At 39.5% G+C, this 26830-nt stretch overlaps 1 protein-coding gene and 1 long non-coding RNA gene across 19 annotated transcripts in view; one reads left to right on the top strand and one right to left on the bottom strand.

The window, feature by feature from the left end:
- Nucleotides 1–5511, bottom strand: part of LOC141276053 (uncharacterized) — a 41136-nt gene extending 35625 nt beyond the window's left edge. Inside the window, exon 1 of the long non-coding RNA XR_012324968.1 lies at nucleotides 5431–5511. This is a non-coding gene — a long non-coding RNA (uncharacterized lncRNA). The remainder of the gene's footprint in view (nucleotides 1–5430) is intronic.
- Nucleotides 1–26830, top strand: part of LOC101328244 (1-acyl-sn-glycerol-3-phosphate acyltransferase delta) — a 1425233-nt gene that overhangs the window by 817202 nt on the left and 581201 nt on the right. The gene's annotated exons all lie outside the window — the stretch shown is intronic.

Here is a 26830-nt window from a genome sequence, read left to right as displayed (position 1 = left end):
CAAAAAAACCAAAACAAAGTGTGTTTTCAGAGTATCAGGTTTGTAATTCAAAGTCATAAACCCTTGCACTGCCAGTGCAGACAGCGCTGACCCTTAGTTTCATGGAAGCGTTGGAGCAGTCACGCAAAGTGTTCTGGCCTGGGTACTTCTAGTCAGCTTTGTTGTCACTTCCTTGTCTTCCTGGCAAGATAACAATCTGGCCTCGATATTCTCAATCCTTCAACTTGTATTTGACTCCCATGCAGTGAGGACATTTTTTGGTCCATCACAAGACAGCTCATTTGTAAGGTGTTTGTTTGTTTTGTTTTTGGGTTTTGGCTTTTTCTTTTTCTTTTTTTTTGCTGAGTTGGGTCTTTGTTGCCGTGCGCAGGCTTTCTCTAGTTGCGCCAATCAGGGGCTACGCTTCGTTGCAGTGCACGGGCTTCTCATTGTGCGGGGCTTCTCTTGTTGCGGAGCATGGGCTCTAGGTACGTGGGCTTCAGTAGTTGTGGCACGCGGACTCAGTAGTTGTGGCTCACTGGCTCTAGAGCACAGGCTTGGGCTTAGTTGCTCCACAGCATGTGGGATCTTCCCGGACCAGGGCTTGAATCCTTGTCCTCTGCATTGGCAAGTGGATTTTTAACCACTGCACCACCAGGGAAGTCCCAAGACAGCTCATTTGATTAGCAGTGATTCCTAACTTGGCTTAGTGAAGAATCATTTAGGGAGCTTTGAAAAATACTGAATCTGGAGAAGAAACTCCATTGGTATGGATTTAGTTATGTCCAGAGTAGAGTGTAGGAATCTACTTGAGCACATCTCCAGGCTGACAAAGAGAAAATTTCAAGTGCTAGTGAGGGTGTGGAGCAGCTAGAATTCTGAGGAGTTTGGAACTGTGTAGGAGGAAGCGTAGATTGGTACAGCAAATCAGCTCTTGGATCTGCCAAAGCTGAACACAGCTGTACCTGTGCCCCTGCTATTGCTCATAACTACATACCTGATAGAAAGACATCCGTATCTTCACCAAAAGATGCGCAAGAATGTTCATAGCAGCACCATTCACAGTAGTCAAAGAATGGAGACTGCTCAACACGTTCATCAATAATAGGATAGATATGTAAAAGACAGGACGTTTTTCCTGTAGGATCCCTTACAGCAAGGCCGGCTTCATGAGTGTGTGTGATCTGTGACTCTAAAAGGGCCCTGTGCTTGGTTTAATGCTCTGCTGTCACCATTTTGTAATTCTTAATTTTTGAATAGAGGATCTGCCTTTTCATTTTGTAGGGGACCCTGCAAATTAGTTATCTGGTCCTATTATGTAGTAAGTTTTACTCAATGGTGCATGAGAAAAGTCAAACATAAAATAATGTATAATGTGTGATTTTATAAAGAAGGAAAAATGAATCTACAGTGTTGGAAATCAAGATAGTGGTTCGCTTTGAGGAGGTGAGAGGGGATAGTGGTAGAGCGGGGTCACAAGGATGTTTCTCGGGTGCTTGTGATATTTTATTTCTTGATCTGGTGAAGGTTACATGGATGGGCTTTCATTTTTAAATTTTATTAACAGAACACTTATGATATGTAAATATTTCCGTAGCTGTGTCATACGTCACATGATGATTACATTTAAAAATCCTCTCTCATTGATTTTGACGTGGAACCAGACTGGGAACAACTGGTCAGGTCTAATCAGGTACAGGTTTCATTTTGATTTAGAACATTTAGCCTTTCCCTGCTCTGATGCATTTGTTCCCAACTTCCTATGGCCATTGGCATTGAGGACATTTACTCTGACACAGAGGCCGGACAGCAAAGAGTAAATGGATAATGAAGCCTTGCTCCTTGACTTCTAGAAAACACCTCAAAGTGCATGCCATTGGCTTGGTTCAGCTGCATCACTTTTGTATAAAATGAACTTACTTACCTACTCTCTTACTGAGAGCCATTCCTGTGTATGTGCAGCACATACAACTGTCTACACGGAGACATTCGATGGACATTAAAATACCTGTTTTCCCCAAATGCCATATCTGCCAATCTACTAGAAAGGTTCAAATTGTCTCCTCAGTCCCCTTGAATTAAAGCTCATATTGAAATGCAACAATGTTTTCTTGGTCATTATCAGCCTTCAGTTCTGCTTGCAATCATTCATCATGTAGGCCACTAAATGGTAAAATTCTCAGGGATGTTTCACTGCAAGGGGTCATGGGGGCCGTGGTGAGGGTGTTTCAGAGCCAGGACAATCTGGAGCACAGACTGTATAACAGGAGAGTGAAGGCCCTCCAAAAGCGTCCACGCGGGAAGAGGGCAGCCGTGGGTCAGAGAGTGGGCGCTGGTGGGTTTTCTTCTGCCCCATTTGTACCACTGTGTACACTTAAACCAGAAATGAAGCTTCAGGATAGCTAAATGGCTTGAGAAAGCGTCTCTGTGCAAGTGAGAAGGTTTGGATCTACATCGGGATTCAGAAACTGAGCTATTTGCATCCTCTGTAATGGTCAATGCATACTATTAAAAAACGACCTGATCTCTCAGAAGGGGTTCTTTGGATTTCAAACTAGAATTTCTTGGTAGTCAATATAAAATATGAATACTTCTAAAAATTGTAATGAAAATATTTCAAAAATAATTGCATTTTAATAAACCATTGAAATCTTGCTTTGAATGTGAAAGATTTAAATGGTTTCCAGATGTTATTTTTGAAAAAGGAGAGCGGGATCTTTATCAGTGTTTGATGTGATCAATTATTTTATAAAACTTAAAATATTTCACAGATATTAGCTGTCCTGAAAATCAACAGTGATATGAGAGTAGAAAAATTACTAATAATAGAAAGTAAACATGAAAAATATTTTCAAAATCGTAAATGTGTTCAAGATGGACCTTGACCTAGAGCTATATTAGATGCTATGCATTTTTGAATATGAAAAGTGAAAATTATTGCTTTAAATGCAAAAAAAGGAAGTCAGTCATCTCAAAATCAAGGGTGGTGGTAGGTAGTTGATTGATATTAAATAATATATTGTTAAGTACTCAGAAGAACCAATATATTGATAATACTCGATATGACCTACAAGAGGGCCAAAATGTTAAACAAATTTAATTTGGCAACCTTTAAAGAAGGAAAAGCAGTACTGTAAGATATATGTGTTTAAGTACATCCTTATATTCTCTACCTCTTTGGCAGTGTTTCCCTAACTGTGAATATAAGTCTGAGGTTATACAGCTGTTGGGTAAAAGCAAAAAATCACTGGTTAACTAATTAAACCCAGTGAACACTTGGTAACATCCTACCAGAGTCCAGATGTCCCCAAGTGGGAAAGAAACTAGAGGTGGTCACAGTACCTGAGCTTTGACATCAGACAACCTCAGTTTGTATTTCATTGCCTCCACTTACTAATTATATTGGGTTGGCCAAAAAGTCCATTCGGGTTTTTCCGTAACATCTTACGGAAAAACCCAAATGAAGGTTTTGGCCAACCCAATATAACTGAGGGCAAGTTTCCCAGAGAAGTTTGGTAAATGGTGATAATAATGCCAGTGTCATTGAGTCATTAGGGCTGCAGGTGAAACAGGGCAAGACCTGCTACATGTTAGTCTCTCGCCCCATCCCATTTCACAAGTGGATGTTTTTTGAGAAGGACCACGATTATTGCTCAATGCATCAAGCGGAGATCCTAGCCCTTTTTAGATAGTCAGCCAGTTGGTAGGTGCTGAGGAAAACGTATTTATAAAGAAAAATAGTCTTCAAAAAAATCTTACATGTATCATTTAGATATATAAAATAATCACAAGCCTCTAGGAAATTTTAGAACCTTGGAGGAAAGAGAATGTCTAGGGCTAAGCTAATAGTAGACAAAGGGGAAATTTGAGAAGGGTTTCAAGGGACAAAGGACCTTTTCTTTTTTTTGCTTTTTTTTTTCCCCCACCTATAACTCTGAACCCCATTGAAATAGACATATTCCCTTCTAGTGCCCAATACAAGACATTGGACCTTTTCTGACAAGTGTCATTTTGCTTATTGCAGTGACGTCAGTTCTGTAATCAAACACCTCAGCCAGCAGACTAGTGTTTTTTTGTTGGTTTTGTTTTGTTTTGTATTACAGTTTGGAATACAAAATAATTATTTTCTTTCTAAAAAGGGGATTCCCATTTTCTCTCAGCCTATCAGTGTGACTCATGCTTGGTGTAAGGCAGATGCTAATTAAGGTTTGCCTTTCTCTTCCTCAGAATTTCTCAGATATGGTTAGCACTGCATTTATGACCTTATTAAGTAGAACTGGGTCTGAAAGATTAGTTCTTTGTGTGTCTTGCTCTCTCTTGTGACTGTACACGTTTCAGGCTAACATAGTTTCCAATGAGTCCACACCACAGATTAGGCCTTGTGACATCTGATTTAGGATTAAGCATGTTCCCAATAGGAAGACAGTTTCTGTGTATAGGAGACACCAGTTTCTACAGAGAAAGGTCCAAAACAGCAAGTCTGGGAAAGTTTCCAGAAATGAAAACTGCAAAGATTGATGGGGTGCTTGGAAAGAAGAGATAAGCAGTGAATGCAGTTGGAGTTTGGGGTGGTGGTTTTGGGGAGAAGGCACAGAATTCATTGAGAACTTGCTTTTCTTTCCTTCTGGATTTTCAGCTGATTCATTTTATCGACCACCCTTTCTAAATCTCACTGCTCTCTCATGGCTGCATTGCTAGTAGCCCATTTCCTACCTGTTAACCAGCAGCATACTAGCTCACATCTAAGATTTTTAAAGCAATTACTGTATTTCTTACGGCCATCAGTCCACAGTGTAACCAAAAATTGCGATAGATTCTTGTAAACCCTCAGGAGAATAACTCTATTTGCAGCACTGAGAAAGATGAAAAATGAAAACAGCCCATCTCCCTTCAAGGATTTGGGTGTCTAGGAGGGGAGTGTCAAGGTCTGGGCTCTCCAGAAGGCAGAGCCTGGGGTGAAGTCTCTGTGCTGGGTGGTACCCCGTGTCTGCCCGCCGGCCCAGGATGCAGGAGCAAGGGACATGGGGGCAAAGTAGGGAGACTGAGGACGCCTTATGGAGCTGGTCACTGCTAAGTGCAACTGATTGCTCCATAAAAGGGGCCACTGATTAAGCATCGGGGTACCAGGACGTGTCTGGGGCAGTGTGAGCAGGAAAGCCCAGCATGTGAGGCAAAGTGCTGGGATTAACTGTGTGCAGGTGGCCAGGACCCACACAGATCCAAGGATAGGAGGAGCTGATGTGTGAGGCAGTCTGACACAAGGGTTAACTCAAGTTCGTAAAAAGATTTGATATTTGATGCCAGAGACAAAATTTGAGAAATATGAAGTGATGTGAATGTCCAACATTGTCCCTATTAAATTATCAGTTTGTGGAAGTACAGGTTTTCAAAGTACTGTAAATGCATTATCAGGATGACTTTAGTAACGTTGGTAGTTACTTAATTACTCACGGCTCTTCCTGTCACTTTTGCAAGTCCGCTCAAGGAGGCATCTTCTGACCGCTTTATGCAAAATAGGCCCCCACTCACATGCTGTCCCCTCCAGATGACTCCATCCCCCCATCCTGCTGCAAGTTCCTCATGTACTTACTGTTGGATGATGTCATATTGTGCACTTGTTTGTCCCTTTATTTAGTATCTCTCCCCCTCCCTAGAATGTAAACCAAATAGGGCCAAAGTGTGTGTGTTTTGAGCCACACTGTTCTCCAGAACCTAGAACAGTCCCAGGGAAAAGCAAAGGCTCTATGAATAGTCGTTGAAATATTTCCTTACTGAGTATGTAACCATGAAGATGTCTATTTAATTGATTTCTGTGAAAATTAAATGAGAAAATTATGAAAGTGGGCTGCAGAGGCTCTGCACATAGAAGGCAATCAGCGAATGCTAGAATTTTCCATTTCCTCATGCCCACAGTGTACCCCAAAGGCAAATGTACAGTTGGAGTGTTAAAAATTCTTACCACAGACATGTTAAGAATTCTGCACATGGACTAAACCAGCTGAGAATTACACACTAAGAACCCATGGTGTGACTTCCTACTCTCATCCACGGAAGGAACAGTAGACACACATCTTAAACTTTATGCAATAGCCACCAAATACCTTTAAATGTATTACATGTACTTGTGTCTCAAAATCTTACACAGAGAGCTTTGTGCTGTAAGCCCCGTGAGGAAAGGGCTCTGGTCTTCTAGTCCTCTTGCCCACAAAGGATCCCTGGAAATATCCCATCTTTCTTCTTTCTTCTTTCTTGAGTCACATTGTAAAATGGGGTACTTTTTATTGCACTTTTAAAAGTGTGGTACAACATCATAGCTTGAAATGAGCCTGAAACAGTGTCTAAAACCATGTAGGCTCAGTTCTAAGTGCACACGTGACTTTACAGTGGCTGAAGCAATGGTTACAAGGTTTCATCACTGAAGGACCTTTCTTGGTAGACCCCAAATTAATGCAGACTAGGATAATTTCATTGTATTCTTTTAATGACTGCATCGATGATTCCATACGGTTTCTCTCTGAGACTTCTGGGGGCCATTTCACTGGAAATGAGATGTATACCTCTACTAATATAAAATATGTATCGTTCCACCATGGTATATTTTCCAAAAAAGAAATGATTAAGATATTTTTCAGGATAATTCATAGCTCACTGAAAACCCTAGGAATGTTTTGTACACTTTTAGAATGTGACGCTGTTAAGTCAAAGGGATGAAGTTCCTGATAGTAATGAACCATCTGAAAGGCTTGTTCCATCGAAGTGTCTGCTAAACATATGGTGACTTCCACTACCATTCTTTCATATCTGGTTACAAAACACACCTAGTTTTCATTCACAGATTCTGTTGGAAGCTTCTTAACTAGCCCTATTCATTTTCTAAAATCAGGGTATGTTACTGTTTTTTACAATGTATGTATATAAAACTCTTTTTTATGCTTTCCCTTTAATAATAGTTAGAAGCAAAAGATGTCCCCCTTACCTGGAAAAGCTCTTCCATCTAAGTTTTGATTTTTTTTTTTTTCAATAGAATATTTTAAGAGAGACTGTGCTTTGTCTCTAGAGCAACTTGGCATTTAGGGTGGGGACAGTGAGACAGTGGCACCAACCTGGCCACTGGCCTCCTCCTCCCCCGTCTAGGAGGGAGTTATGCTGTGGAGGCTGCACAGGGCACTGGGGACAGTGAGACAGTGGCACCAACCACGCCTGAAGGCAAATCCTGCTTGTCCCTCACCAGCCTTTGAGCGATGATGAGTGAGATTGCATGCCTCTGTTTCCTTGGAAAAGGTTGTAGAATGTCTTAACCTCTGTTTCCTGGGCAGAGGACAGAAATCTCCAACTTTACAGGGTTGTTGGCATGACTAAAAGTAATGTATGCAAAGTTCTTAGCTTGCTCTTCAAGTCTCTTCCCAGTTACGTTGTAAACTTAGTGAAACCTGAGGCTGTGTATGTCTTGTCACCTCCAGTGCTTGTCTCCAGCCTCGAGGACAGTGCCAGGACATGGTGCAGAGTCACAAAATAGGCAGCATGAATGATTGCAGATTGGTCAACATCTAGGGCATTTTCTTGGCCCACTGAACAGAGCTTGGAGTTTTTTCTAGGTGAAATTATTCTTCTTTCTCTCTGACAGTGTAGTTTCCATATGGTCAGTGGGTCTGTCTGTCTTGTTCTCTTTCTTGTTCCGAATCGCTCGCGCTCTCTCTCTCTCTCTCTCTCTCTCTCTCTCTCCCCCCCCCCCCCCGTGTCTCTCAGTCTGCCTGTCTCTCTCTCCCTCTCTGTCCTCTCCTCTCCCTTATCTGTCTTCTGTCTTCAGCCCTTCTCGTCTGACTTTTCTAAGTAGGTGGTTATTCTACCTCTAAATTCATCCTGCAAGAAAAGCTTTCTTCAGTGTCCACCCCCCGTTTGCAATTTAAGCACAAGGGACTTTCCATGATGCCCAGACTAACTCCCCAAAGTTCTTTAGTAACCTCTAAAGACAGTCCTCATAATGAGACCTATCACCAGTGCTCCTGGTGGGAATTAAAGTACATGAAGTGCATGAAAACATTTAGCACTGTCCCTGGCACACAGTATAATATCAATAATTAATAATTAATCACTTTTCTTATCGCCTTCTGTTCACAGACCAGAAGAATTTTTAAATAGCTCCACTGATACCTTTTCTCTGCAATTAATATAAAATATTGACAGCCCTCTGATCAGGAGGCATATAAAATATTATTTTGGTAGAAGTGTAAATAAACGGTGTTAAACTTAAGCTGGCAATTCTGACTCGTGCCAACAAAAGAAAACCATGCATAAATAATTCCAAAAAGAGGAACATGAGATAATTATGTTGAGTGCGTTTGACTAGGGAGTGTGCAGGATGATTCCTCTGGCTTTGTTTGGTGTGGCCTAACATGTACTGAATTAGTTTACATGTCTAATTGAGTATGAGGTTAAAGCACATTAAAACACAGTCATCCCCTTTTCTTTGTAATCCACAGCACTTGGAATCCGTATCACTAATTTGGCTGATCATGTGCTGAGCTATGGTGGGCTTCCTATGTTGTCATTTTCTTTGTACTACCTGTGTTCTCAGTCGTATTGTAGGCACCCCTAGGACAGGCCAAGATCTGGACATTAGGATACATTCTTTTCTTCCTCTCACTCCCATTCCGTAGCTGGTTGGTATTTTATTTTATTTTGTTTGTATACAATAAATGCTCAAAATATATTTATTGGTTGAATAAAAAGGGAAGGAAGGAGATAAGAAAACAGGGCTGAAATCTTGTGAAATCAATTCATAAACTGAATTAAACCTTTGCAGATAATCTGACTCAATGCAGCTAGGTTGCCCTGGGTCATGAACCATTTGAGGACTGCCTTCACTTCTCCCATTCATAGAAACCTTGTCTGGATCCCCACTGTGTGCCAGACCTGGCGTCTGCCCTGGGAAGAAGACAGTAAAGAAGTTGGCAGGAAAATGAGAGTTGATGGCTGAGGAGGTTTTTCAAAGGAAGGACCCACAGGGCTGGGAGACTGAGAGGACGTAGAAATAAAGAGAGGGGAGCCAAAGATGACCTCAGGTGTGTGAGTGGAAGAAGTGTGGTTCTATTGACGAAAACAGCAAAGGAGCAAAGCCTGGGTGGAAGCAGGTCAAAGATGACTTCTAGGTCATCCACGTGTGCTCCAGTTACAAAGGAATCGAGTATGATGGAGAATATAATTATCATGGGGCCAGTTTACCCTTGGGCTTCATCATCATCCCTAGACACGGCACAAATGCTCTTAGAAACGTGTATAGGTTGGCCATATACCCCCTTTATTTATTTTATTTTATATTTTCTGTTTCTTAGCATCTTATACTTTAGAAAAATGTGGTTCAGTCCCAGTGAACTCCACATTATTATTTATTGACCATTTATTATGCCATTTATAGGGTGTGTGCATGCTGGACAGTACATTTGTTTTAAAACTGCAATTATAATTATATTACACTGTAAAATATACCACGTCAGCCATTAAAGTCTAAATAAGTAGGACTTCAGTACCTGCAGCAAGGGCCTAATCCTGCCAAATGCTTTTGATGACAGCAAGAGGTAGGCTATCTGTATCCAAATATTTTCTCCTTCTCTTAACTGGACTTCTCTGCTGCATAATTTCTGTTTTACTTTGATCTTATATTTCTTAGCTTTTTCAAAATGTGTGCTTGGTGACGATCTGCTGCAAATCATCGGCAAGCTTAAAGGCTGTGCTCTTTTACAAGTACCCTGTGCCTTAAAGACAAACTAGAGACAGGCATTCATTTTCAGTTGTACCAGTCACCTTCTATTTTAAAAGCTTATCTCTTACAATCGTATAGGATATAAGTAAAACAATAAACAAACAGGTAGCTGGTTATACAGGGGGAAAAGAAGAAGCTATAAACATAAGAATGGAATAATCTCAGTGGTAAAATTGATCTTAGAAATTTTATAATCCTTTTCTATTATTTTATAGGAGAAAAAGATTAAAGAAATTAAGTGATTTTCCAAGACTACTAACAGGTTACAGATAAACTGAAACTGGAACCAGTTCTCTTGGCAATAACTTGTGCCTCTCACTGTAGCACCAGGCAGTTCCTTACAATGGCAAGCATTTATCTGCTTATGTCGTTTAATCTAAACAGACATCATCATCATCACCTTTTTTTTTTTACTCTCATCATCATCTTTTCATCTGTTTAAAGCCATACTTTCTCATGACCTTGTTGTAGACCAGAGGATGACGAACTACAGCCCATGGGCTAAATGTGACCAGCTCATGAGCTAAGAATAGATTTTACATATTTAAGAGGTTATAAATTTTTTTTTTAATAATGATACAGCAATACCTGAAAATTACAGGCATACTTTGGAGATACTGCAGGTTCAGTTGCAGACCACCTCAATAAAGCGAATATCCCAACGAAGTGAGTCACACAGATTTTTTACTTCCTCAGTGCATATAAAAGTTATGTTTGCACTATACTGTAATCTGTTAAGTGTGCAATCACATTATGTCTAAAAAACTATGTACATATCTTAACTGAAAAATAATTTGTTGCTAAAACATGCTGTCAATCTGACAATGCAGGGTTGCCACAAACCTTCGATTTGTAAAAAAAAAAATCCGCAATATCTGTGAAGTGCAATAAAGTGAAGGATGATAAAACGAGGTATGCCTGTGTCGGGAATCCAGTCTTCAGTGCCCATAAATAAGCTTTGGAAGGACTTAGCCACGCCTGTTTGTTCTGGATTGCTGACAGCTGCTTTTGAGCTACAGCAGTAGTTAGGTAGTTGCCACAGAGACTGTCTGGGACTCAAACCCTAAGATACTTACTCTCTGATCCTTTCAAGACATTTGGCAGAAAAAAAATGAAAATATTACATTAAGATCAAAGACAGATGTTTTCAAGGCTTTATAATCTCAGTATGAAAGATGGAGAATCGTTCCACAATATAGAACAGATAGATATATTAAAAATACAAAGACTGATGACTGGAAACATGTACACACCTTGTCCAGTTTCTGCAAGAATACATGGCTCAGGGTCTGGATCAAAATCAAGACCCACCGCATGGGCTCGAGGGCTGATTGTGGATCAGTCAACAGCAAGGGCGCTCTAGACAGCCGAGATTGCGGTCCACGTGGGAATCCGGACCCTTCCTTGCTCCTGGAGCAAGTCTGAAGGGAAAAGTTAAGCAGGCCTTTTTCAGAGTCTGAGTTATTTCCAAAGGTTAATGTCAGATAGCCGTCCCGACCCTCCTCATAGCCAATTATAGCAGTCATATTAGAAATTGTATACCTTAAAGTGCTCAAGCTTTTCACGGACCCCAAGCCCCCTCCCCAACCTTGTAACTTTCCAACTTGGGGGACGAGTTGAGAATGATGGGGATTTTCCACCCTTCCCCGGCTGCAGTAGTGCTGATGACTGGGTTATTATCAGATACAGGTTGCCTTCACTATCACCTCCAGGAAATACCACTATTTTTCAATTTTGAGAAATCACATAGGTAAGTATGTTCCTCAACTCATTTTTCCTGAAGAGTAGGACATATCCACAGGAAAAGGAAGGCATACTTATTTTCCAGATTTTTTGTATCGAATTAATTCATGTTTGTGAGTCCTGAGCAGATTGTTAGTGTAAAAACTTACAGACAACAATGCAGAACTTTTTCCTATTTCAAAAAAAATCAATGAACACTAGTGATGAACAGGAAAGTAGAAGTTTGTATCAAACTAATATATGTATATATATATATTTTTTATCTTGTGGAACAATCTTTTTTTCTCTTTTTTCTTTGTTTTGGAACAATCTTTTATATTCTTCTTGTCTTAAAAATTGAAAATCTTTTGGGATAAATGTGTTAGAGAAAAGAACATCACAAAAATAGATGGAATAATTGCAAACAAATAATTTTCAACTTACACTCTCAAGTCTCTTTATTTTGACTGATGTTTTGGTGACTTTGAGACACTGTTGATAATGTTAGCCCAAAAGCAATTTGGTTCTTTGTGACCTTTACATTTAGGTGAAAATCGGTTCATCCTGTGCAATAATATTGAGTTCGTAATGGTCTGATTACCTACATGCGTTACTGTTTTATGTGTACATCTACCATGACTATTGCTATATAATCATGTTCTCTTGTGTCCTTGACTGTCATACTCTTTCTCTTGTTAAAAAAAAAAAAAACAATTCTGCTGAGTCAATTTAAAGATCTTACTGGCTTTATTCATTGTTCGTGGATCAGGCAGCATCCCATCTAACAAGTAGAAAGGCGCCTGGAAGAGCTGTACAAAATGGAAGGTTTTAAGGCAGAAAGGCGGTGGCACAAGGAAATCGAAAGCAAAAAAAAGGATTGTTTCAGGGAGGGTCACCTTCCTTTGAGGTAAGGGCGGCAGGGGTCTGTCAGGCAGATTACCTCACTAATGTTGACCAGGAAATTCCAGACTGATAGGTTTAAAATCCTGTTCCCTGGGGGAGTCTGCGACTGCAGTTAGGTCAGGTATTTACTTTTGGTTTGCTGCTGTGGGGCTTAGCAATGGAGTGGGTTGAATGGTGGCCTCCAAAAGGATATGTCCACATGCTGGTCCCCACGACCTGTGAATGTGACCTTATGTGGAAATAGGGTCTTTGCAGATTCAGTGAAGTTAAGGAACTTGAGATGAGATCACCCCGAATGATAATCCAGTGGGCCCTCAATCCAGTGAAAAGAGTGAACGGGCGCCGGGGGGCGCTTCCCTGGTGGTGCAGTGGTTGAGAATTCACCTGCCAGTGCAGGGGACATGGGTTCGAACCAGCCGCAACTACTGAAGCCCGCGTGCCTAGAGCCCGTGCTCCACAACAAGAGAAGCCACCGCAATGAAAAGCCCACGCACTGCAGCGGAGACCCAACACAGCCAAAAATAAATAACTAAAATAAATAAATTTTTAAAAATAAAGTTTTTTTTTTAAAAAAAAGAGTGAATGGGGAGGCAGAGACTGGAGTGATGTGGCCACAGCTCCAGGAGTGCCAGGGCAGCCCTGGAAGCTGAAAGAGGCCAAGGATGACTTCTCCCCTTGAGCCTTGAGGGGCCACCGTCCTGCAGCATCTCAGACTCTGGCCTCCAGAACCGTGGGCGCATAAATCTCTGTTGTTTTAAGCCACCAAGTTTGTGGCAACAACAGGAAATGAATAGCCACTCTGCCTCGTTGTCAGCTCAGCTGGGAATTTGTAGACCTTTTACAGTTATTGTCAGGTCTATGAAAGATGTATAACACTTATATCTCACCTGAAAGGAAAAAAACAGATTGTGCAACATTTTAAAGAAGAATCAATAGGATTTGGGGATTGTCTGCACATGAGAAAGGGGAAGAAAGGGTTGTCATCCAAAAGAAGGGAAGATAAACACATTCGTTTTGCCTTTTGCAGGGTAAACAGGTTTTATTCAGTAACTACCGACAATGGGGGCAGGAGGCTGGGGATGGAGCTGAGCTCCAGTCCTGCTTGTGCAGAGGAGACTGGGCCTTTCAAAGGGAACTGGAGGCAAGGGGAAGCAGGACTCAGGGAGGGTCAGGGGGGTGGCGGAGCTGGAAGGGCCGCTCCCTGTAAATGCGCCAGTGCAGCTCCAAGTTACCATTCTCTCCTCCCTCAGGGACTGGGAGACAGAGGCCCCGCCCTCCCAATGAGTGCGTTTCAGAGGAAGGTCTCTCAAGTCCTAGAGGACGCTTCTGAGTTGTAAGAGATACATCCTCACAGAGTAAGCCCTTTTTAATAAATGCTCCGAGAAACGGGGCTCAGGGGCCTGTCTCGGGGTGTTGGCTAACAGTAAAAAGCTCCTGGCAGCTTGGAGCTTCCTTGGGCAGGCATTTTCATGGGGGCTGGGGTCATCCTCGGGCTATGCTAGAGTTTGGCTCAGTCTCTTAGTTGCAGGGTTTGGGCGCGGTTGTTCTGTGCTGAGAGTTCTGCAGTTCTCAGGGTGCATGTGACTTCAAGGAAGTGATGATGGAAGGAAGGTGATGCTGTCGGTGCCAGAAAGAGGGAGCTCTGAGTTAGGGATGTGAGAAGGAAAGACACTCAATGAGTTGTTTTAGAAGCGGTAAGTTTGAGCTGGCAAAGAGAATACTGAAAAATGAGATTTAAAGGGCATATTAATTTTCTTTTCCAGCTCCTTATAACCATGTGTGTCAGACTCTCCACTCGCATGTATACATGGACTTATTTAGCTAAAACTTACACATATCCAAAGAAAGAGTCTACTAAATGGAAGTACTTCGCAAATGGACTGTCAGAAGTAGATACTCAATAAATATTAATTAAGTGAATAATTAAATAAATTAAATAAAGAAATTAAAACACTAATATAGGGGCTTCCCTGGTGGCGCAGTGGTTGAGAGTCCGCCTGCCGATGCAGAGGACACGGGTCCGTGCCCCGGTCCGGGAAGATCCCACATGCCGCGGAGCGGCTGGGCCTGTGAGCCGTGGCCCCTGATCCTGCACGTCCAGAGCCTGTGCTCCGCAACGGGAGAGGCCACAGGGGTGAGAGGCCCGCGTACCGCAAAATCAAAAAACAAAAAACAAAAAACACTGATACAGTGAAAGTCCTTCTCTTTATCCCAGTATCTGTATTTTCCCTTCCTTCTATTGAGTATTTTTTTGCAATTAATATTTTCTTAATGATAAATTTTAAAACTGTAAATTTGCCATTATACACTACAAGACTTTAACTTGTAAAGTTGAAGACATGATAATTTTGAAGTATCTGAAAAAAAACTCACCAAACTAGATTCTGCAGTTAACAAAAGAATAGCAAGCAATTATGCTAAGTTCTTAGCTCTACTATAGAATATTTTAAGATTAACCAAGTTCATTTTTTTCCGAGATTACATCACAGAATTATTACTGCCATTATCATTGCTTTACATATAAATATTAGAAACACTTTTCTTGATATACGTTCATATTTCTGTCATCATAATATCATAGTTTTAGGCACGCTAGAAAACTGTTAAACATGCTAGAACACTAAAATCAACTGGATAAGCATAACCATAGGAAATTGAAAATGTAACCAGCAAGTAAGAAGCAGGAATGTTTCTGTTAACTTTTAGAAACACAAGAAATCTAGTTTCTTGTTTTAAACAAACTGGAATATGAGAAGAGAAATGTATGCAGTTAGCTCACATGGCCCATTTGAATTGTGCCCGACATGGTCCAGGCTTTTTGGCATATGCATAAAGACGCCATAAAGTTTCAAACAGGAAGCTTTGAACAGAAGCTTTACTTAGTCTGACAAATCAAAAAGCACAACTGTGGCATAGGTAGTTGAAAGGCACAACTCAGCAATTACCCACCAACCATCATCTTATGACCCTAAGAGAAGAGCAGTGTGCTTCCTCCTCTAAGGGGAGCAGGGATTAGAACAAAGAGGGTCGCTTCTCCCAGCCAACCGAGAGAACATTTCACTAAAGAAAATGCCATTTCAGGCTCACTCTGGAACAGAATGTACATGGGCTCCATGAGCATTATTAAGGAAAGAGGCAAAGAGGGGACACTCAGCAAGCAGAAGTCTCTAGGTCACTCTGGCCTTTACTATCTCGACAGCTAGAACTATTCCCAGCACATCAGAGGCTCTGCAAACCATGCAGCATACGCATTTTCCATAGGATGTGCTGACGGACTGACTAACTAACTAACGTCTTAGTCTGTAGAGTTTTTGACGATGATTTCAAGATGAGTACTATCTGATTTTCTACCTACAAATATAGAATTAGTGTAAAAAATTAAAAAGAATCATATTTCTATTCTGTAACCTAATAGCCAGTGTATGGACAACCAGAAATATTTTGCAGTTAATATTTTCTAAGTGATAGAAGATTTTCAAAAGGACTCAACTACTTTATCAAGTATCTTCAGTAATGACAACCCTGTAGTTCTTTTGTCCCATTATCAGCGCCTGCTTTATATATTACTGTAGAGCAACTTATGCATGAGAAGGAGTGATGGTAAATATGTTTTTTAAACTCAATTCATGAATTTAAGATCCTTGGCCGTTTGTTACATGCTGTCTACTGAGTGGCTTTTTGCCAACCTGATAATTGGATGCTACAACAAAACTTGCCTAACTGATACCTGGTAGACATTTAACACTTAATCAATGTTAAGGTCATGAATGATTTGCTTCTCCATGAAGTTGTATTTTCTCCTTTATAACTTCACACTTTGGCAATAGACTTGAGTTCACTTGAAGTGATCATTACCTGAAGTCACACTTGGACTACTGTTAATGAACCTGATGGGAGAAAGTGTAGAAGTGGCAGTATTAGTAACACAACGCCTGTGTTGTTATTTTTCAAACTGAGTCTGTTAGAACTGCTTTGAGCTGATATTCTGCTTATGTGACCTGTGTCTAAAAATGTTAAAATCGAATTGAGGTAAGTCAGTGTGTACGTATGCACACACACTCCATGTCAATTGAAAATGTGTGCCATTTGAAAAAATATCTTATTCGTTTGAAATAAGTAGAGAGAGACTTGTTCATGCTCACATGAAGCCTCCTTTCAGAATAGGACACACCTGTTCAGTGGGTGAACTACATCTAAGCCCATGGTTGGCAAACTAGGGTCCATGCACCAAATCCAGCCCGCAACCTGTTTTTGTAAATCAAGTTTTATTGGAATACAACCAGACTTATTCATCTATGTATTGTCTGTGGTTGCTTTCATGCTACAGGGGAATAATCAAGTAGTTCTGATAGGGAACATATGGTCCACAAAGCCACAACATTTACTATCTGATCCTTTACAGAAAAATGTGTCAACCCCTGATCTCAGCAAATGCACATTAGTATTAGCAGTGACCCTAAAGACAGTCTGACTTTCAGGAAGAAATTGTTTCTAATGTGTATAAGCCCTGGTATCTTAGTGCTTGGAATCTTCCATTTTGGGTTGTTGAGTGGGAGAGAAGGGAGAAAGGAGAAGCAGATGGATGAGTTTGGTGTTCCGATGCACCTCAAAAGAAACAAGCAAGCTAGTCAGTTTTACAGCAGGAATAATTATTGAATCATAGAAACAGAAGAAACCTAGAGATCACTTTACCCTGTGATTACACTCTGGGGAGAGGGGGATGTGTATTTGTAAATATATATTGAAAATCTTGTTTCATCAGTTCTACTCACTACTTATTATAAGTACCACTAAATTAAAAAAAAAACACTTTCAATGTACATCTCTAATAGATTAAAACTGGTATATTTGATAAATCTATGGAAGATTTTTAAAAACCCTTGAGTCACATTACAGAAAGCATATGCAAGCACTCTTTTTTTTTAAATTCTGATGAAGTTCTCTAGAAGATATAGTCCATCTTCTAGCTTAATGTGGAGAATATCACCCTAAAGAACTATGTCAGAAAGCTTATACGTGAGTTGTGTGGTAGCAGGTTGGGGGGTACTCAGCGTGCAGACGTGGTGGGCATTATTAGACTTTTAAGCTTATTACAAAAAGGAATGCATTTTAAAATGTAAAGAATACCTACTATTGTCTAGTCTTATTTTATCAGCGAAGAAAAGGAGTTTCAGGGAAGGAAAATGATGCAACTGGCTGACTCATCCAGTTGGTGGGAGAGCCAGTAGCACCCAGCTGGCAAGTCTACTGCACCTTTCATTTTGCCTCCTGTTTCATAACCGTTCGTAAAAACTGTGAAGTATTGTTAGATAGTATGTAAGTTATACTTAATGTGTGAGAAGGTTGAGGAAACTAACTAGAAAATAATCCTATATGTTACCCCCTCAAAAAAAAAAAAAAAGACACACTAAGTTTATGGATTATTTTGGGAAGAACTGGTATATACAACTTTAACTGTTCTCCTTATTGAATAGAGTATATCCCTTCATTTCATCAAATCCACTTCAAGGTTCTTTACTGGAATTTTACAATTTTTTGTTAAGTTCCCTTTGATCTCTGGGGATGTACGTAGATAAGCCTGTCATCTCTAAGTAACATTTTTTTCTTTTGATTCTATTCCATGATAATCCTTATACCTCTTATTTCTGATTCTTTTCTTATTGTATTGTCCAGGACATTTGGTAATATACATTAAACAGTAGGAGTAATACTAAACATTTTTATTTTGTTCCTGACACTAAAAGAAATGGGTCTAAAATTTCTTCATTAAATGTGATGTTTCCCTACAAAAGCAAGAGGATTTCTTTTGATAGATACACTTTATCACATTAAGGAAGTTCCTTTGTCTTCCTAGTTTTGCATCAGCTTCATACATCTGTATCTATATCTGTATCTATCTATCTACACACACAAATATATATATATATAGATGTTTTGTCAGCATCTTTCAAGGTAGCATATTCGAGCATTTTCTCCTTCAGTCTATTAATTTCACGAACTACACAAACAAATTTTCTGATGCTAAACTATTATTGCATCCTTGGGATAAACCCTTCTTGATTCTGTTTTTTTAAAAGTACATTTTTTCAGTTAGGTTATCTTTCATAAGGATTTTCACTCTGTATTCTTATGTGAAATTGGCCTGTGACTTTCTTATAGTGTTGTTATCCAATTATATTAGTATCAAGGTTATATTAGTCCCATAAGTTGTTTTCAGTATTTGAAGCAAGTGTAAAATAATGATTATCTGTTAAATATTACTATAATGGAAAAAAATACAATAAAGAACAGTGTAGAAAAAGGGGAATTATATTTGAGCTTACCCTGAAGCCTAAAATTATTGTCACTATAACAGTGAACAGTTTTTTTTTTAAGTGACTCAATAAACAGGTGGGGATTTAGCAACCTGTGTCTGGAGTCCTTTTCTAAATTCTGGGGTGTGAGATATAAGTGTGTGTGCAGTAAATAAATGAATTAATGGTTTTGGACATACTAAATTAATTTTAATACTGTTAGGATCCCTATCCAAATTCTAAAGGAAGCAGAAAGTGGTAAAAATGGGGATTTGAGAATGAATGAAATAAGGATACATTAGATGTCTGATAAAAGATGCTTCAAACTTACTCCCTGTAAACCAATGTTTGTTAACTCTGGTGGCGTATTAGAATCACTTGAGAAGGTCTTATGATTATTAATGTGCAGACTCCAACCCAGACCATTGCAGAAAGAATTTCTGGGTGGGGAGGAATGGAAAACCAGCATCAGTTTTTTTACAAAGCTCCCCAAGTGATCTTACAATAAGACATTAAAGTTGTTGTATAGGTTACAAGAAGAATGGGTGTGAGGACCAAGAGAAAGCTCAAGGAATACATTAATCCTGATGTTGCCTTCTAGAAGGCTATCCATAATGGGAGTTTTCTGTTTTACTCTTTACTATTTTGAAAAAACCTTAACCTAAGTTTATATAGGTTATATAGTAATTCACCTACCTACTTGCCAAATATAACCATCTGATCATTATGGGTTGCATAGATACAAAATACACTTTTCACAAGTTTTGTTGGCTTGTTTTTGTCCTTCATGCTCATTCCTTCTAACATGTCATGACATATGCAGCAGCAGCATCTCTCATTTTCAGTCAATTTTTCATGTTTAACATTTTCTGTCCTGTTTTCATTGTCCTAGGGCTATCTCACTGAATTAACACTTGAAACATTGTCACTGCTTTTGCACTGACCTGACATGATGGGATTAATAATGTTTGTGTAAAATTCTTAGAGCTGAGCATAAAAACCTGTCAATATTTTGCAGATTGACCAACACCTCAATGCTTTAGTTCTTTGCCTTATTTATGAAATTGTGTGATATGAGCGTTTTTGAGTAAAGACCTCCTACATAATGTAGTGATATTTGGAAAGTTATGAGGACAGTAAGTCCTGAAGGAAGGCATTCTAGTTTCCAAGAAAAAAGTCTAAGTAACTCAGCCTTTGCAAATTGGCAGTATTCCTAGAGCTATGAAATAGAGCCATATTGCATACTACAATTTCAATTTAGTGCTTGACCTAAGACCCTGAAATATACTTGAGATAAAAGCAAAAGGCTTGCTTCCTCTATAGTTTAAAAATGAATACTGACTTTGAAAAACCATTATGTTCAAATATGTCATTGTCCAAACTTATGTGAAACAAAACTTTTTTCGTTGTCTTATAATCTCTCAAAACTTGCTTAACAATATTATCAGACTGTTGCATTTAAGACCCAAAAGTCCTTGAATGACTATCTCTAAGCTATCACTTGAGTACAATAAACTATATTCAGAAAAATACATTCCCTAAAAAGATGTTAGTATAAAGCCAGGGTGAAATCACTGAGAAAATAAAATTGTTTTCAGTAAAAGATTATATTATATCAGAGCTCATAAGTCTTACTCCATATTGCCATATTAATACAAAATGTATAGCTTCCACCTGCTATCTTCCAATTTTCAATTCTTAAATTCTTCCAGCAATATAATGAAGTTATTCTGCTACTGAAATGCACAGCACTTCATCATCAAATATATACGCTTTTAGGAAAACACCAGTTTCCCTTAAAATTGACATAAAAACAGGCTGTGACGTGCTTTCTCCTATTATCCTGGCTGTCTCTTTGCTGCTGCGCTTTGTTCCTCATCTCATTTCTCAGCCTCCTGTTTCCCGCCCTCTGATGCCCATTCAGTGCTCACTCTGAATCCTATTAGCTGCATTTGACTAACAACCAAAACTATTCTTTCTAAAGTTTTTCAAGTAGATATTACTAATTAAATTCACAGCTACTCCTGTTTTTGCTTTTTTGTTTGTTCCTTTTTATTCCATACCACTGTAGGAGACATTTTGTCATATACTGTCACACATTCAAAGGTTTTATATGTACATTTAATATTTCTCTAGAAAATCTAAATTGTTTTAGGGCAAGAGACTCATATTACTTTTATATTCACTGTAATACCTACTAGATTGTTAGTCCTGTTAAATTTTTATTAAATATACCTTGAATTGGGTGTTGATCTCCACCCTGAGATCCCAACATTCTGCTCTCTGCTTTACTCTGGCCTTTTTGATCAATACTCTGTGACTGTGTTTTTGACTTCCTCTTCCATCTTCCTGTTCTGATTGTAATTGTCTGTTTTTAAAATTCCCTCTGTGATTATCATCTCTGCCACAGTAAGAATTAAGGAAACATTATTTGTGCAGAACGTAATACAGGTATTTATTTCTGGATGGTGGGGCATTGACAGTTCAAATGTATTTTCTTATAATTTCATGGAAACTCCATAGCGTAAACTCAGTTATCTTTAGAATCACCCGTATTTGATAGAGATTGAGAGATGGGATAAGCAAAGAGATAATAAGAAGAGTGGTGATAGGATTGAAGCGCCAATAGTTTATCATTGCAGGTCTCATTCACCCATACATTAGTATGACTGTTATAAACACAGCATCAGTGCTAACAGGAAGTTAAATACAAATAGAATAATATGTCAAAAATTCAGAATGAAGAAATTAGACCAGATTTGTCATGGCTTTCAAAACATTCCTGACATTTCCTGATATCGTCTCAAGCTTTGTTCCATTAGAAGGGAAATTATTATCTTGTGAAAAATAGCCCTTTATAAAGACAAGCAAGTGAGAACGTTTAGATGACTCTATTTTGTTTGAAAGTTACTTAACCTTTCTTGTATTTTTCACTAGTTGATTAAATATTGAGGACTCATCCTTCAAGAGCTATCTCAAAATTGATTTTTCCTTAGCCACAATAAATATCTACCCATGGCCAACTGTCAGTAGTCTATTACACATGTACCCACCCAACCAGAGGACGGGCTGAAACAATTCAGGGACTTCTGTCTCTACAGAAATCCCTAGGAAATCATCAAGTCTAAGATCTATCCGTGACAAACTAGAACTATTTAATCAAATAGTCTGATTAAGAAAAAAAAATGCTAGCCATAGAGATTATACTGCTTTCCAGTGTTTAATACGTGTGATACCTTAACTATGCAGTTGAGCCAGCTTCCTGTAGCTCACACCACACCACGGTGAAGGTGAAGGGTTGTTGGCATCTCCCTATTTGCATTTCAGTAGATGTGTTTTGGCTCTATGCTTAGGACCGTGCTGGGGTGTGGGGTTTATGATAGGACCAGTAGCCGATGACCGTCTAATTCTTTGTCTGGACCAGTATACTTCTTTTTTATTGAAGTATAGTTGATTTACAATGTGTTAATTTCTGCTGTACAGCAAAGTGATTCAGTTATACATATGTATACATTCTTTTTTATATTCTTTTCATTATGGTTTATCACAGGATATTGAATATAGTTCCCTGTGCTATACAGTAGGACTTTGTTGTTTATCCATTCTATATATAGTAGTTTGCATCTGCTGGTCCGGAACTCCCACTCCATCCCTCCACTAGCCCCTCTCCCCCTTGGCAACCACAAGTCTCTTCTCTATGTCTGTGAATCGGTTTCTGTTTCATAAATAAGTTCATTTATGTCATATTTTAGATTCCACATATAAGTGATATCTTATGTTCTTTTTAGACCAGGATACTTTTGAGAGTAGTAGCGGGTGCTATTAATAATTATACTGAGACAACTGACATAAATCTGAACTGTTCCAGGCACATCAGGACTTATAGCGTCTCTCACCCACCTCATTCTTATCTTTTTCAAATCCAGTTATTCTCAGTTTCTTCACAGTCTTTCTTAAATTGTAGGACTAAACGTGAATATTGTACTAATTGAAGTCTATTCCGTGTCAAAGACAAAGTGCCCCAGACAACTAAGGAGATAATTTTATTTAGGTTATTACCATGAAGAGAGCATCCATTAATGAGTCTCAAGTGAAAGGAAGGAGGTCTGGGTTTTTATCGAGGCAGGTAAGCAAGGGAGTCATCCTTTATTTTCCTGGGGAGTCATTTTCCTTGGGGACTGGACCACAGCTCTGTCAGAAACAAGGCCCTGCCCTTGAGAAGTGCCTGCAGCCACCGAGGCCAATCAGACAGGCAGGCTCCCTGGTCTTGCCTTTGCCCAGCCAATTCCTGCAAATACACTGAATGAAAAAATGCAGTGCTTTAAAGTTGCAATTAACTTCCAATTCCCATCTCCCTCTGTACATCTTCAGCTCAGCTTATGTATATCATACCAAGTATCCTCTATGGGCTGGAAAATCCGGAAACACCAGAACCATCAAGAGAGGCCTATTTATGAATAATTTATTATAGTTCTTTTGCTTTGAAAACCTCTTGGCTTCTATTAGCATAATCAGGGGCTAGTTCAGATTCCCCAGGGAGGTGCTACTGGAATTTTTTCTTAAGCATTGGATGTAAGACATATCCATTTGGGAAAAACAGAGACATATTTCTAAAAGACATACATATAAATGGAGTTGATTTTTATCAAGCTAAATCAGATGAGGTAAGAGGAAAATGTTCGATTGTGATTTATATACCGTCCATGTTAAACTCATAACATTTGAAAAACAAAAAGGATTTAAAGAGTCATATTTTGATTTCCCTATGATGGTAAGAGAATGCATTATATGACAGTATATGAAGGTAGAGAAGGCCTTTTTTGATGCTTTATCAATTTATCCAGATATTAGTGACATCAAATTATCTAAATTATTGGAAATGCAGAATTAATTTTCCAGTAAGAACTAATCATACACAAATGAGGGAAAAATACACAAGAATATGAATTTAATAGGAAGCAATTATCCAAAAAGAACAGTATAACTTATAAAGAGGAAAAAGACAAAATAAGGCTAAAATGCTCTTTTATCTTGACCTTCACAAATGCCTACTGTAGCTTTCCTGAGGAGGTAGTAACTGAGACCCAGTGCAACAGACTGTCACAAGCCTGGGGACCTCCGATAACAAACTCCATCTCTGTTGATAAGTAGTTTCCTCACTTGCAAAATAAGTGAGAGACCTCAGTCTTCCCTAGAGCCTCCACCAGGGGTGCCGAGAGCTCCACCGTCCAGTTCTCCTCTTATATACGAGCTATGAGGTAATATTTTGGGTATATCTTCCTCACTGGTGGAAGCGTTGAATGCTCCTCCAGAACATCAGTGGATCAGACATTGCCCCTGCTATTGAACAGGTGCTCAGTAAATACTTTTACTACAAACAAGATTTGAAAATCTCGCAACACATGAGAAAATTTCCCAGCCTCCAGTGCTATTCATGGGTGTTCTGGAATCCTTGCTAATTTGGGGCATAGGCCCATGTGGCTTTTCCCAGAAAAATACTTCCCGTGTTTGTTCAGTACTCCCCACGTTTGCCTCATTGCACACAAGGAAGAGAGATGATACGTGTAGGCCTCACAAGGGTGGAAAGACAGTGCTGCTTCTGGACAGAGGCCACCAGCCTGGAGGCTGCTGGCCTGGGGCTCCGACTGTCCTGGACCCGCTGTAGCCCTGAGGCCCCTGGGAAGTGAATTCTTGGCCCAGGGGTTGAAGGGCTCAAGCGCAGGCGCATTTTAGTGTTTAGTGCTTAAGAGCCCATTGGTGGTGAGTCAGACAGGGGTGGGGTTAAGCTGACTCCACCATTAGTTAAGCTTGTGATCTTGGCTGAGCTGTTTTAATTTTCTGAGCCTGAGTTTCCTCTAGTTCCTCGATTGTATTAGGCACCTTTCAGTTGCTCGGCTGCCATGGTGGCCAGTGACTAGCATGCGGTCAGAGCAGATAAAGAACATTTCCATCAAAGCGGAAAGTTGTACAGGCCAGCTCCGTAGAAAGGCCCTCATGACGGCCGTTCACTCTTAGCGTCTCAGCCCAACCACCAGGGGCAATGTTAGCTCTTTAACAAACTGGATAATTATTTTCCTTAGGGGTAAAATATTCTGCTCCCGTTCTGTAGACATTTATTTTTGGTTTTACAGCTACCTTATACTTTTAGGTAACAAGGGGAAGAGTTTTTGACACTTTTATAAACAAGGAATACATTTTTGAAAGATTCCTTTTGCTCTTTAAACCTTTGAGATGTCTTTTTGTTCACTTGGCTCCATGCTTATTAAAGGTGATGGGGCAAAACTGCAGCCTGAACCTTCACCTTTATATGGCCTGGAAGTAACCCTGTTGCTCATCTCTGCTACTCTCCACTCTAAATTGTTTTGCTCCCTTAAGCATCAGGTTCTCCCTCTGTCCTCAACTACACACAAAGACTTTATTTTTTAATTTTTTAAAAATTTTTATTGGAGTATAGTTGATTTACAATGTTGTGTTATTAGTTTCTGCTGTACGGTAAAGTGAATCAGTTATACATATACATATATCCACTTTTTAAGATTCTTTTCCCATATAGGTCATTGCAGAGTATTGAGTAGAGTTCCCTGTGCTCTACAGTAGGTTCTTATTTGTTATCTATTTTATATATAGTAGTGTGTATATGTCAATCCCTATATCTCCTGATTTATCCCTCCCCTCCCTTTCTCTCTTGGTAACCGTGTTTGTTTTCTACATGTGGCTCTATTTCTGTTTTGTAAATAAGTTCATTTGTACCATTTTTTTAGATTCCACATATAAGCGGTATCATATGATATTCGTCTCTCTCTTTCTGAGTCACCTCACTCACTACGACAATCTCCAGGTCCATCTGTGTTGCTGCAAATGGCATTATTTCATTCTTCTTTATGGCTGAGTAATATTCCATTGTATATATGTACCACATCTTCTTTATCCATTCTTCTGTCAGTGGACATTTAGGTTGCTTCCATGTCCTGGCTATTGTAAATAGTGCTGCAATGACTGTTGGGGGTGCGTGTGTGTTTTTGAATTATGGTTTTCTCCGGATATATGCCCAGGAGTGGGATTGCTGGATCATATGGTAGAACAAAGACTTTAAAGTTGAATTCGCCAGCAGGGTGGGGACCATGCCTCGAGGCTTCCAGGCAACTGACAGCCTAATCAGAATTCCTCAGGAGGAGAGGAGGTTCACCAGAGATGTAACCTGCGTCTGAACTGGCAGTGACATGCTCACAACTATACTTCGGCATAATTTAGAAATGGAAGGTAAATTCAAACAAGGAAGGATAAGAGGAAGAGTCTTCTTCTCAATTGTCCTAGTAAGAATAAAAATAAAATAGAAGAGTTGTGAGAAGAACTAGTGACTAAAAATCTAACTACTGGTAAACGATTCCCTGAAGAAGCAGAAGGTATCTTTCATGCCTCTCTGACTTGGAGACCGCGTAGCTGGGAGAATAATGGCACCATTAGCTTGAACAAAGCAAAGTCACAGTGTCAAGCTGGCTTCAGAGGTATCATATTGAGTTTGGTTTTGTACCTTCATGAGAGGCTTAAATTATGGAATCCTTTTAAGCTTTTCTGAGTATAAATTATTAACCTTTTTTGACCTTATCTTTGTATTTACTTATCTAGGTAAAGGCCAATTTAAATATGGTAGCAGCCCATCCCTCAGAGTTCTTTTCTCTAAGGAGCCCCTGTCATAAATAGCACTCTTCAGTAGATTAAAGATGAAAGTGCATTTCACTAAAGGAAATAGCTGACAAGATCCTGAACCCATTTCGGCAGAAAACTTAACATTCAGCCTCAATCCACGGAAACTGTCAAATGAGAATGTGCATCATCATGAGGAATAAAGAGGAAAAGGAGAGGGAGTGAAGAGAGGGAGCCCTCGGTGGACCAGGAGGTCGGAGGCCCGGGGAGTCAGCAGGCAGGCTCACTCTTGAGCCAGGCTCCTGTTTTTCACTTGGATTACCTAGTGAACACTCTTTTTTCTTGTTTGCTTTATTTTCTCATATTTGGAATAGGAATTTGGGCTTAGATAAATTCACACAGCCATTTAATACATGCAACGTAAGTGCAGGCATGGGGTGCTGTTTGCATCTTGTTGTAAGGAACAAGGAAAAGAAACTCGGGTTGGGAGATATTCAGATGTGTCCATTCCCTTATATTCCCCTAGTGC

The sequence above is a fragment of the Tursiops truncatus genome, chromosome 12 (genome assembly GCF_011762595.2).
Source record: "Tursiops truncatus isolate mTurTru1 chromosome 12, mTurTru1.mat.Y, whole genome shotgun sequence".
Taxonomy (NCBI): Eukaryota; Metazoa; Chordata; class Mammalia; order Artiodactyla; family Delphinidae; genus Tursiops; species Tursiops truncatus.
Note: the sequence above shows the minus strand (reverse complement) of the source record. Positions and strands in the feature narration are given on the sequence as shown.